Genomic DNA, 12,329 nt, shown 5'->3' with positions numbered 1-12,329 from the left:
GGTTGAAAAGCCAGAGCAGATGTGATAAGTGAGAAAGGCAAGCAAAAACACTACATGTCAAATCCATTTGTGTAAAAAAAGGAAAGATGCATATAGTATTCTGCAAGATTCAAAATATTGTCAATTGTTTACCTCTGAAAGCTGGGGGAAGGGGCAGGGGAGTGAATGTAGGCAAAGAGACTTTATGTATATCTTTCTTTAGTATTTGATTTTTTGGGAAATATTAATTTCTTTTTTTTTTGAAGATTTTTTTATCATAGTTGATTTACAATGTTCTGTCAATTTTTCCTACACAGCAAAGTGACCCAGTCATACATATAAATATACACACATATTCTTTTTCTCACATTATCCTCCATCATGTTCCATCACAAGTGATTAGATAGAGTTCCCTGTGCTATTCAGCACAGTCTCATTGCTTATCCACTCCAAATGCATCAGTTTACATCTACTGACCCCAAACTCCCCATCCATCCCACTCCCTCCCCCTCCCCCTTGGCAACCACAGGTCTGTTCTCTATGTCCACGAGTTTGTGTCTTTTCAGTAAGATTTTGATTTTTCTTTAAACATGCACGTGTTACTTCTATGCCGAGGTCCAGCCCCAGCAGCCAGGGAGTGCCGAAGGAGAGGATGGGCTACAAACGGCGCGGAAAGAATTGGAGCCAACTCCTCAGCTGCATGCTGCAGATGACCCAATTTATTAAATGAAAAGCATCAGCTTTTATACCATTTCACAATCAGATTTCGTGTAAGATTTAACATTAACATTTGATTTAAAGCCCTTTTGTTCCCTCCACCCGAGATACAAAAAAGAAGGTTAGTTAAAACATGTTCCTTTCAACTTCAGATTTTCCTACAAGATTACAAACTTAAAGTTTCACACTGTATTTTTCTTAAAAGGTCAACAACAGTAGCTATTCTATTCTATATTAAGAACAAAGCTTTAATAAGTAATAAACTATGATACCTAACATTCTTTAACTAAAGGTGTATGTGGTTAACAAAACGCATGAAAGCTTTGGGCTCATGGCATTCTTAAAACCACGATTTATTTGGTGCCAGCAAGCTAAGCATTTAACCTATTGTACTGATTTACGTAAGTTCCAAACCACCAATTTCAATAGAAAGGAGTATTATACCCAAAAATTAACAAATGCCCCCACAAGGGATGAAAGCTACAAGTGACACTGTTAAAAATATATCTATTATAGAAAATAGCAATTTATAGGCCAAACAACATTTTCCCAGTCTCAAACTTCTTTTTAAGTAAAGGGACTGAAATCATAAGTTTCCCCTGAATACTCTCACAAAATAGGTGCCATAAATTGTTACTCCAAAACAAAGGCTTTTTCCATTACATTGTTTAAACAACTTCATTCTGTTTTGGTTCAAGTGTTTTACGTACCCAGGGCAAATCTTTAGCAGTAAGAAAGCTGTGAATAGAGATAGAAAAGGAAAGATAAACACAGAAAAATAGATTAACATATTTTTAGGGGATATCATTTTTATTTTCCTGGAACCGATGTCTTTCAAGGGATTGCTCTGCAATCCTTCTTCTTTCTTCAGCTTGTCTGTAGCTCTGCTAACCAGACAAGCCCCACGCATCCGCAATCCTTCTTCTTTCTTCAGCTTGTCTGTAGCTCTGCTAACCAGACAAGCCTCATGCAGGTGCTGACTGTGGCTTTGCTTTCTTTACTGGAGCAGCCCTATGGCTCCCGACACTTCTACAATTAAAAAAAATTAATTTAAATGTCTCGATATAATGAAAGTCTAAGGAACCAGTCTGGGAAGTGGCTGGTTCTTCCTTCTCCTTCTTTGCACACAGGGTTTACTTATATCAAGGGTTGCTCCCTGAACCTGGAATCCTAATAACTCATCACTTGTTGCCGAAAGTCATAAATACTAGTGAGAAACTGACTGTGCTTGGAGAACACAGACCGTAAAGAACTGAGTGTTTGAGAACTGAAAGGTGTCAAAAATCAGTAAGAGGACAAGAGGAAAATACTGGATGGTTTTCAAAACATGCTTCTCAGATCTACTACCTTCTTTTGCTTGCTAGCTCTGTTCTCTCTTTAGACACAGACATTGGTATAGATACAAACAGAGATGGAGATAGCTAGATACATAGATATATCTGTCTGTATCTTGCCATTACAGATTCCCTGAGTAAACATGAGATTATGGTTTTCTGTGGGAAAAGGACATTTTGACCTATGTCCTTGCTCATGATCCAACTGAATATCTTTTTTAATTTTATTTTTTATTAGAGTATGGTTGATTTACAGTGTTGTGTCAATTTCTGCTGTACAGCATAGTGACCCAGTCATCCACATATATACAATATACATTCTTTTTCTCATATGATCTTTCATCATGATCTGTCTCCAGAGATTGTATATAATTTCCTGTGCTATACAGTAGGACCTCATTGTTTATCCATTCTAAATGCATCCAGCAATCCCAAACACCCCATCCATCCTACTTCCTCCCAAATGAATATCTTAATTTTATCTTTGCCTTGAAGTTCCTATCAATAGGTGTAGAGACCACACTTTTAATTTGGCCTTTCTATGGGTTTATTTTAACAGACTTTGTCTTTCAAGACTTCTTCAATTTCTCTCTTGGTGTTTGGAGTCTAAAACCTGTCTTTTCTGAATTATCTCTATTTCTGTTCATTTCTGTTTACAAATCAACCAACTCCTTTTTGAGCTTATAAAGCCTTTCTGAAACTTAGCCAGTAGCAATGAACATACATGAGAAACATTGTTTTCCGATCTTTTCCCCAGAGTCACATATTTTTAAAGCAATGTGATATTTCCAAGTTAATGCAGGAGTTGTTTTTATCGACAACCATGTAAGAATTGTTCCCTCTTTAGCCTCCAAGATCAGTGTCCAAGCTGTCCACCACTGGACTGCTAAGCTAATGCCACATGTTTTAGGGAAAAAAAGTGAAACACCTTTAAGAAATATAATAATAAAATGTAGAAAAAGAGTTAGTTATTTCCCTTTGGCTGCTGCCCACAGCTGGAATACAAAGAAAATCCCTATGATTTTAATTACAAAAGTACCCTTTTCAGGAACCAATACCTGGTCAGAACTAGTCACAAGGCTCCAACTAACCACAGAAGAAAGAAGAAGAATGCAAAGAGAACTGAACATGAGAAGTGGCTACAACTTCTTCTATGACCAGAATTTTCCCAATTCCTCCACTCATCCCTCAACATTTTTTAGCCTCATGTTTAGTTTCTTTATTACATATGACAATTTTATAATCTTTTCTTTGCTGCTTACTATGTTTTTTTCATCTCCCCACCTAGGATTATCCATTTTATGAAGGTAAAGACCATTGATGTAACCCCTTTCCAGTTACACAGGTCTTAGCATAGGACCAGCTGTTCAATAAATATTTGTGGGAATAATGAGTAAATCAAGGAAAGAACAAATGAGAAGCAGACATGGATGTCTCTGCTCTTACTGCAGTCAGCACCATACCTGCTTTATTCAGCCTGGAGCTTGAGCCCCTCTGGTGTGCTACCTAGCTCAGAATAATATAATGCATCTTGAATTGCCAACCTTGTGACAAATAGTGGGTAAGTCTCACCAGACAGGAACAAGGCAACCCAGGGAGAAGACGAGGCCATGGGGCAGGTCCCAGCTACAGCTGCAAGGCCACCTGGACACCCACTGCCACCCACTGTCACCAGAGTCAGCAAGCCACAGTGCAGGGTGGTGGAGCTGCAGGTCTGGGCAGAGCAGACTCTCCCATGGTTTCCTCCTGTCCTCCTTCCGCTTAGCTCAGTTCGTTTACTCAGCAGAGGTGTCTGGTGCCTAGTGCTCAGCTTCCCCACTACCTTTCCCATTTCTCCATCTTCCCACACCCACAGTAACTGAATCACTTAAGGGAGGGATTTTCTTTGTACTTCGGCTGTGGGCAGCAGCCAATGGGAAATAGCTCCTTTTCTCTGTTTTATGATTAGATGCCTTAAAGAGGTTTCACTTCCTTTCTTGAAAGCAAGGAACGAAGCCTGAATAGGTTTTGTTGATACCTAGACTCAGAGCTTGACTATTTGTGACTCTACTTTGACACATGACTTGACCTCCCCCAGCAGAACTGGGCACCTGCAGTCCTACCCTTAAGTTCATTTAAGTGTAACTGTTAATTACACTTTCGTGGCTCTCCTCCTAACTCTATGACATCACCTGAATCTCCTACCCAGGCTCCGCCACTTCCCAGCCATTAATATTGGTAATCACTAAAGTTCAGTCCTTTCCACATAAACTTCCTGAATAATCTCCTCGTCGTGCCATCACTGACGAGATGTGTGACCTCGGGAAAGCCAGCTGACCTCTCTGTGCCTCTTCTCTGTCATCTATAAAACGAGAATATAATAATATCATCTGCCTGATTGGGTTATGGTGTAGACAAAGCGAAGCGATACATGTAACATTCCTAGAACAGTGCTTGGCACATAGTCAGTGCTCAAAATTGTTGTCAATTATCCTTATTTTCCTTTCCCTGGACATTGACAACCAACTGTGTTAGGATTTCCAAGTCTTCATTTCCTGCCCTTCTTTTCCCAAGTTCAAGATCTGTATTTGTGATCGTCTAGGGGACATGTCCACTTACAAGTCCAGCAGTCACCGCAAACTCAAAAATAGAACCCCCTTTTCCCTAAAACTTATTTCCCCTCCAGAATTTCGATATCAGTTAGGGATATCAGTTTTTCAAGCTAGAAAACTCAGGATCTCCTGCAGGTGCCACTCCACTTCCTGTGCAGCTTCATTCTGCCTGAGGACCATTGCTTAGACTAACCCACACCACCTTCACTGAAAGTGGACAGGCCCTCGTCACCTCATCCCACTCTAGTTTCTGCCACACAGTCTAAGCAGAGTTAACTTCCTGAAAATGAATCTGGATATACTCTAGAAACTGTACACACATATGAATTGGGGGAGGGGGGAATCTCATCACAGTACTGTTTGTATTAGGCAAAAACTGGTTTAAAAAACAAAAACAAAACCAATGAACAAATAGCTAACAACAGCAGACAAGATTAACTATGAAATATTCAAACAAAAGACCACTATAGAGCAATGTATATAAATACTACTACAATGACAATAAACATGATGAATCTTTTTTTTTTTTTTTTTGGTCTTTTTTGCCATTTCTTGGGCCACTCCCACAGCATATGGAGGTTCCCAGGCTAGGGGTCTAATCAGAGCTGTAGCTGCCAGCCTACGCCAGAGCCACAGCAACGTGGGATCCGAGCCGCATCTGCGACCTACACCACAGCTCACAGCAATGCCGGATCCTTAACCCACTGAGCAAGGGCAAGGATCGAACCTGCAACCTCATGGTTCCTAGTCGGATTCGTTAACCACTGCGCCACGACGGGAACTCCCCATGATGAATCTTTAAAACATGTTAAGCAACAGAAATCAAACACAAAATATATTCAGTATGGTTCCATTCATACAAAGTTCAGAAACAGGAGTTCCCTGGTGGTGGAGTAGGTTAAGGATATGGTGTTGTCACTGTTGTGGCTTGGGCTGCAGTTGTATCATGGGTTCAATCCCTAGCCTGGGAATTTCCTCATGCTGCCAGTGCAACCAAACCAAACCAAACAAAAAAAAGTTCAGAAACAGAGGAAACTATACTTTTTGTACTTTTTGTTTTTTTTTTTTTTTTTGGTCTTTTTGCCATGTCTTGGGCCACAACCGCGGCATATGGAGGTTCCCAGGCTAGGGGTTGAATCAGAGCCATAGCCGCTGGCCTACACCACAACTCACAGCAACGCCAGATCCTTAACCCACTGAGCAAGGCCAGGGATCGAACCTGCAACCTCATGGTTCCTAATCGGATTGGTTAACCACTACAACACAATGGGAGTTCCTACTTTTTGTACGTTCTGATGGTATAAACATGTGACAAAACTATAGAGAAAAAGAAGTAACTATAAATCACAAGGAAAGTGGTTATTGTCTTCGGGGCTTGAATGGGATTAGGACTGGGGCAGAGGGGTGGGGTAGGGTGTTCACAATGTTATTTTTCTATACCAGGGTCAGAGTAACAGAAGCATTTGCTTTATGAGTATGCTTCACAAGGTATGTTTGTTTCACTAGTTTTCTGACAATAAGTTACATTATCTCAACTTGTAAGGCAGGAAAAGAAATCCAATTATGTTATTTTCCTATTGAAAACCCTCAATGCTCCCAGTTGTCAAGGGCAAGTTCCTCACTCCCTATGTTGACACAGAAGCTCTTCTGAGTCTTGCTCTAGCCATAGTCACCCACTTCATCCAATATTCCCAGTTTCCAATAGCACTGAGCCCCCAACTTCCCTGTACTTATACACCACAGTTTTCTTCAATTCTCTGCCCTCTCACCTGCTCTTATGCTGCCTTGAATGACATCCTATCTATCTATCTATCTAATCTATCTAATCTATCTATCTATCTATCTATCTATCTATCTATCTATCTATCTATCTAATCTATCTATCATTCTGCAATCTTTTTTTTTTTTTTTTTAAGGGCTGTACCTATGGCATGTGGAAGTTCCCAGGCGAGGGGTCAAATTGAAGCTGCAGCTGCCAGCCTACAGCACAGCTACAGTGACACTGGATCCCAACCACGTCTGTGACCTATGCCACAGTTTGTGGCAACACTGGATACTTAACCCACTGAGAGAAGCCAGGGATCCAACCCGCATCTTCATGGATACTAGCATCGTTCTTAACCCACTGAGCCGCAGTGGGAACTTCTGCAATAATTCTTAATCAGTGTGTCTATTACAACATCCCCTTCTGGATTTTTTTAATCCCCTACTAAACTGGGAGCTGTCAGAGTTCCAGGACATCGTATCCATCACCATATCCTTTAATAACGTCAGTCATTTCCAGTCCACAACTCTCCTTTCAGATCTGAAGTAGCCCTCACCTCATTGCATATTTGCTTTGTGTTTCAACCTAGGTCATACTGTTTTTGTATTAAAAATTAAAGTAAGATTATATAAAGAACCCAGCACAGAACTTAAACATTTTCATTTCACAATTCCACTTTAGAAGATTTTTAACAGTGGTGACTCAGCAATGTGCTAGAGGGCGCTAATTCACCACCTAATAGGCTATTGTGCTCTGCGGGGCTTTAACACTTGATTGCTCACCTAACCAAGAACCAAAGAAAAGAATCAGATGTTTAGGAAGCAAACTATCAGCCATCTTCATTCATTGAAATAAGCGTAATTCGTAATTCGAACATTTAAGTCTGTAACTCACTTGAAATTATTTCGGGGAAGAATAATCCAACAACCAGATTGACAGCATTGTAAACTTGTTCATTCCCCAACCTAGGGTTGGTCCAACTGGCAGTGGAAAAGTCGAAACAGGCATTGATGATGCCTTCCCCTGCACTAAGGTGAAGAAATGCCAAACGAGATGTTTCCTCAACTGTAAAATGGGAGGGTTGGACTAGATCATCTCCAGGATCCCCTTCAACTCTAATATCCTATAAGACTCAATTCTAGCTTACTAAGAAAAGAAATAGTCATCATCTCCAAAAATACAAACTCCCAACCAAGAAGTGACAAATTCAATCAAGGTGAAAAACAAAGAATTTTTTAAATAGCCAAAATAGAAGACAAAATTCCATTTTTTTCTTCCATGTACTGCTGGGGCTTAAAACTCAATAGGCATGACAAACAATTGAATGTCTGAAAGATGTGTTGTTTGTAAATACTTTGTAGCCTCTTCTCCATCTCCATATCTATTAATAATTGTTTCAGCCAAATCTTTGTCTTCCCTAGGATAGGGCGATAAAGTGGCTATTTATATAAAGTATTAGCTGGCCAACTGAAAGCATGATACTAGTTTTACAATAACTTCATTCATTTCAACCACCTGAAAAATCTCAAAGATCTATGACTAATGGCGTGGTCCAGAAAACAATACTAAATTAAAGATGGATATAAATTAGTAATCAGTAAATAGTCTGTTTTTATGTGTATGAAGCTCTTCTACTGTGAAAGAATCAAAACAACTCACAATTTGAATGCAAGATAAGACTAGAAACAAAGAGCAGAAGTCTGATTTTGCACTGATGGTATATCTTATACTCTCTATAAGCCATTCTGCAGAATCCTAAAGTACAATGGTGTTGCAATAATTTCTAAAATATGGGGATGTCCTTCAGTCTATCTTATTTTTTTAAAAAACTTACTTTGACAGAGAAAAAATTGCTTGTTCTTTTCAGTTTCACAGGATTAAAGGTAAAATTTTTCAGGGAGACTTTAATAGTTGTGATATCACTATGCTCATATCAATAGTTTAAATGATTATAATGTGGCATTTTGAACATTCCAAATAATTAAAGGCAAATATTAAGACATCATTCTATTTTGAGCTTCATGCACTAGCCCATCATAATTGCTGGCTGTGTGTCTCTGGTAACATTTCTTAACCTCTCTGGGCCTAGGTTCCTAATTTATAAGATGGTGCTATAGCTAGTATCACCTTTACATCCTTATAGAGTTGATATGCAGATATGTGCAAAATTCTTGGGCTCTGTAGGTTTCAGAGATATGGCTGTCATTATCATTGCCATCTGGTATGCTTTAACATAATAGTGGTATAAACATGGACTAGGCAATGTTTTCAAGAATCTTAGCACATTTAATAAAATAAGCCTAACGCATGGGCTTTTTATATCCTATTTAAAAAACAAGATTTAATTTACAGGACTATCAAATACTCTTTCATTCCCTACTTCTTCCTTTGGCATTGAAATTATTTTTTTAAATAAGGAAGGACCTCTCCTCAGTAGTGAATTCACAAAGTTCCTCTCATTGTCTATAAGGCTCTTAAAACATCCGCTAGGTAACACAGATGCTCTATTTAGAAATAGAGAAAATATGCCATAACTTATATGAGATATGCCCCTTGCCAGAGTCTTTCTCAGGAAGCCTGATGCCAAGGTGTGACTCTCCACGTGGGTAGGTGTGGCTGTAAAGCCAGCTGAATAACCAACCCTCCCAGCCAAGCTACCCATACCACATTGTCTTGAGTTCTCGAGGCAATCAGCTGAGCTGGCATAGCCTGGCTTGCTGGATTGCAAAATGTCGTGAACTCGGGCAATTCCTGTGATCTGGCAACAGTCTGTCGATTTCTGATGGTTTACAAGTTCCCACGTGAACAATGTGTTATTTTAAGCTGTGCCTTTGTGTCTGGGCTTTTTATCCCACTTGGATGCACCGGATCTGCAACAGCCCTATAGAAACCACCATGGGTACCTCAACTTTCTCCTGCACTCTGTCCTGGACACTTAGTTTTGAGGGCCACCGCATGGCCCAGAGTTGACAGTGCTGAAAGAGCTCTGGGATTTAGCATGTTGGTACATTGTGAGAGCTGGAGCTCTATATGGTAAGGCCTTTTGAGGCCATAGTCTTTGGTGCTCCTTTCATGTATTCAGACAGTCAAGTCATCAAGTCCTTTTTGAATGATCATGTGTGTGCCAAGCACTATGTATACACGATGTATACATAAGCTCTGCCCTTTGAGGGTGTAGTCAGATGGAGCAGTGGTTTTTATGTCTCCTAAGTGTGAGCTCCCCAAGGGCGCTATTCGATTACAGCAAAGTTTTAACTTGTTATTGCAATTTATATTCAATTTTGATTAAGAGTTCTGTGAATTCATCTTTCCAAATAATCACCTTTTCCTCTCTTCCATCCTTTTTTATATTAAGAACACAGCTTTAAATATATTAAAAGCTCAAGAATTTTCCTCAGAACTCTAATAAATGGCATGGATCCATCCATCTGTCAGTAAAAGTAATTCCTCAGAGTGGGGTTAAGGAGCTAAGAAATCAAGAGTTTCTGCACAGGAAAATATTAAATGGGAATTACTTTTATTTTACCAGTTGTCTGTCATCCAGGACACAATTTTAAAAGTGGTAAATAACAAATGCTGAAAAAAATGGGGGGAGGGGATGGAAGGTAGGGGAAATTAATAAGATGTTCCCCTTAGACAGAAATTTCCAATACCCTGTTATTCATATTTCTTTGAAAGAAAAAAGTGTCTAAACCACTGAAAACTTTTTTCTTTTGAAAATAATTCCTAAATGTATACTAAAATCACTTTTCACTGTTTAATTTGGAAAGTGTTGGGCTGACTGAAGTGTTTTTAGAAGCTCTTGCCTTAAGAAATCCTACCTTAAACCAAAGCCTCAAAGACCCATCCCAAATCATTGGTGTTTCCTTTGGGACTCACCACTCAAACCATATGATTCTTCTATAAAAAAGACTTCCCAGTAAGACATGCAGAAGAAATAGCACTTTTCCTGTTTAGATGGTATTCCCCCTGTCTGGAATAACTAAAATGCTCATACAATTGGTGCTAGTTAAAAAAAAAAAAAAAGTTCCCTGTGCTGTGAAGAAGCACCCCATTGCTTCTCCATTCTAAACTTAATAGTTTGTACATACCAACCCCAAACTCCCCATCCATCCCACTTCCTTCTCCCTCCCCCTTGGCAACCATAAGTCTGCTCTTCATGTCCAGGATCTGTTTCTGTTTTGTAGATAGGATCATTTGCACCATATTTTAGACTACACATAAGTGATATCATATGATATTTGTCTTTCTCTTTCTGACTTATTTCACCCAGTATGAGAGTCTCTAGTCCCATCCATGTTGCTGCAAATGGCAATATTTTTTCCTTTTTATGGCTGAGTAGTATTCCGTTGTATATATGTACCACATCTTCTTCTTTTTTTTTTTTTTTTTTTTTTTCTGTCTTTTCTAGGGCCACACCCAGGGCATATGGAGGTTCCCAGGCTAAGGGTCTAATTGGAGCTATAGCCGCCGGCCTACACCAGAGCCACAGCAACACAGGATCCGAGCTGTGTCTTCGACCTACACCACAGCTCACAGCAACACCGGATCCTTAACCCACTGAATGAGGCCAGGAATTGAACCCGCAACCTCATGGTTTCTAGTCAGATTCATCAACCATTGAGCCACAGTGGGATCTCCTGTACCACATCTTCTTAATCCATTCATCTGTTGATGAAAATTTAGATTGTTTTCATGTCTTGGATATTGTGAATAGTGCTGCTATGAGCATGTATCTTTTTGAATTGTAGTTGTGTATGGATAGATGCCCAGGAATGGAATTACTGGGTCATGTGGAAGTTCTATATGCAGTTTTCTGAAAAACCTCCATATTGCTTTCCATAGTGGTTGTACCAATTTATACTCCCACCAACAGTGTAGAAAGGTTCCCTTTTCTCCATACCCTCTCCAGCATTTATTACTTGTTGACTTGTTAATGATGGCCCTCTTGACCAATGTAAGATGGTACCTGATTGTAGTTTTGATTTGCATTTCTCTAATAATTAATGATGTTGAACATTTTTTAATGTGCCTGTTGGCCATTCATGTTTTCTTTGGAGAACTGCGAAAGAGTATGTATTTATGTATGACTGGGTCACTGAGCTGTATAGCAGAAATTGATACAACACTGTAAATCAACTACACTCAAATTAATTAATTAATTAATTAATTGATGGAGGGGGTAGAAAAGAACACCTCCTCCCACCCTCCGTTTACCTTCCTACCACCCTCCATTACGCATCTTACACTCCAGCCACACCAATCTAGGTGAAGTTCCTGGAACAGGCAGGCTGCAGATAGAAATAGTAGGAAGATAGTAAGAGATAGTCATGTGATTGGGGCAGAGTTATAGCAGGCAACCTACTCTTCCATGGTAAATGGGACACACACATCCTGAGGACCCTTGAGTCCTCATCTTTCGACCAGGTCTCCCACAAAATATACATTCTTTTGTCACATGTTTTGCCTAGAAGCTGGGCCTTAGATAGTCCCTCTGCAGACTTAGTCCATGGAGCTGATTATCTTCCACCTAGACAATGGAAATAGCCTCCCAATATTTTCCCTGCTGGGTCCATCCTCTTTGTTGAAGCTAAAGTTGTCTTTCTAAAATGCAAGTCTGATTACTCAAAAAGGAAATCCTTCTGTGGTACCCCATTGCTTGTGGTGATTGCCCATGAGCAGGAAACCCTGTCCGAGAACAAAAGTTTGGGAAATGAGAGTGTATTCGCACCATCTCAAGGACTTTTTAGAACTGGGATATGCAACACCTTGACCTCCCCTCACCCAAGTCCTTTTTGCCCCTCATCCACATACCCCACTTGATGAAAACCACACCATGCTGTCCTGTCATGGGCATTTGTTGTGTCCCTCAATTAGGCTGAAGCATAAAAAAAAAAAAAAATGAGAAGCCCTCACAGAAGAACAAAGTTCAAGTTCCTTAGC

Source organism: Sus scrofa, chromosome 1 (genome assembly GCF_054392235.1).
Source record: "Sus scrofa isolate SSC_HxYL_T2T_F1_AM1 chromosome 1, Sscrofa_HxYL_maternal_Yorkshire_Landrace_v2.0, whole genome shotgun sequence".
Taxonomy (NCBI): Eukaryota; Metazoa; Chordata; class Mammalia; order Artiodactyla; family Suidae; genus Sus; species Sus scrofa.
This window is presented reverse-complemented; position numbering follows the sequence as displayed.